We start from the raw sequence: 1,402 nt of genomic DNA on the forward strand, positions 1-1,402 counted from the left end.
AAGAGTAGCAGCACATACTACGTGCAAGAATCTTCCTCTCTGACAGGGCAGGACATGGTTATATTCTAACATGGTTAAATCACACAAATAGATTCATTTGAAGAGAGAAGTCCCTTTTCCTCTCCAGTTACACCAAAGAGCATGTAGGAGCATGTCTATAGCAATGTACGAAATCCAGCTTCCGATCCCTGTTCTCCCTAAAGACACCTGAATTTACATTTTCCACTTCTTAGTGCCAAAAGAATTTAGGTATTGGGTATTCTTCCAGATGAAGGAGGTCTATTTAAAATATTTTAATATTTATAAGAGTAATGACTGAAGTCTGTGTACCATGCCTTCCACCTAAGTGCTCTAACAAGCTGTGTTCACTCTCATGGCCTCATGAATATTTAGAGATACTTATGAAGAGGAACAGCTTAACCTGAAGATATGCATGTCTGGTCTGTGACCAATTACAAGATACTATTCTCAGTGTAAGCACAGTCTCCTATTCTGAAAACTTGTAATAGAGTAAGACACATTTTCCTGATCACTAGCTTGAGACTGTTACCCTTACTCCATATTTCAGAATCCTTTCTGGTCCAAAGTTTTGGACTATCAGTAGTTTTGCTGAAACCAGAATAATAAAATGTGCACAGACCATGAGTCAGAGAGGAAGACTTTTCTACATACAAGTTAGATATCCTTTGTGAAACACAGCGCTTCCCTTGAGGCACACAAATTTTGAGCAGAAGTTGTATCGTTTAGAAAAATTGCATCTCTAGCACAGCACTGGATAAAGACTTTTCCGTGGCCTTAAAAGACAAGTCACCTCTGCCACTTCCCGGCTATTCTCCAGAGGGGCAGATGAGACCGGAGGCAACATACGCTTTCAGAGAAAACAATTTTTAGTCATGCTTTACACCACCAAAGACTGCACTTCACCTAAACTTGCTTCAGCATTACCACATTCTAAGCAACTACTAGCAGCTACTATTTCATGTCCTATTTGCTCTGTAATCTCCCAAGTAGCCTAAGGAAGATCAAAACTTACTGCAGAACAGTAGAACTGGTCCTTTTATCCATGGCTTGCTGGTGAAAAATAGTACAAATCAGACGTAACTTGATTTGTACCTGAATCACTAAAATTATCATGACAGCTTATTTTTAAGTTATTTCTCTTGCAGTGACACAAATTTACAAAGATCCTACAGAAAGTAATTCACAACAGAGTAGATTTCTACCTCTACCAGACTTATTTGCCAAAATGGCAAAAAAAAAAAAAAAGTACTAGCTCTTCAGGAAACTTGCGAAAGACCACCAAGGTACTAGAAATGAACACTTATTCAACCCTGTAATATTTAGTGATTCATTTCTTAACCTGAGCAGTTCACAATAGGTAACACAGCTGTACAGGGCAATG

Source organism: Fulmarus glacialis, unplaced genomic scaffold, assembly GCF_000690835.1.
Source record: "Fulmarus glacialis isolate BGI_N327 unplaced genomic scaffold, ASM69083v1 scaffold3063, whole genome shotgun sequence".
NCBI lineage: Eukaryota > Metazoa > Chordata > Aves > Procellariiformes > Procellariidae > Fulmarus > Fulmarus glacialis.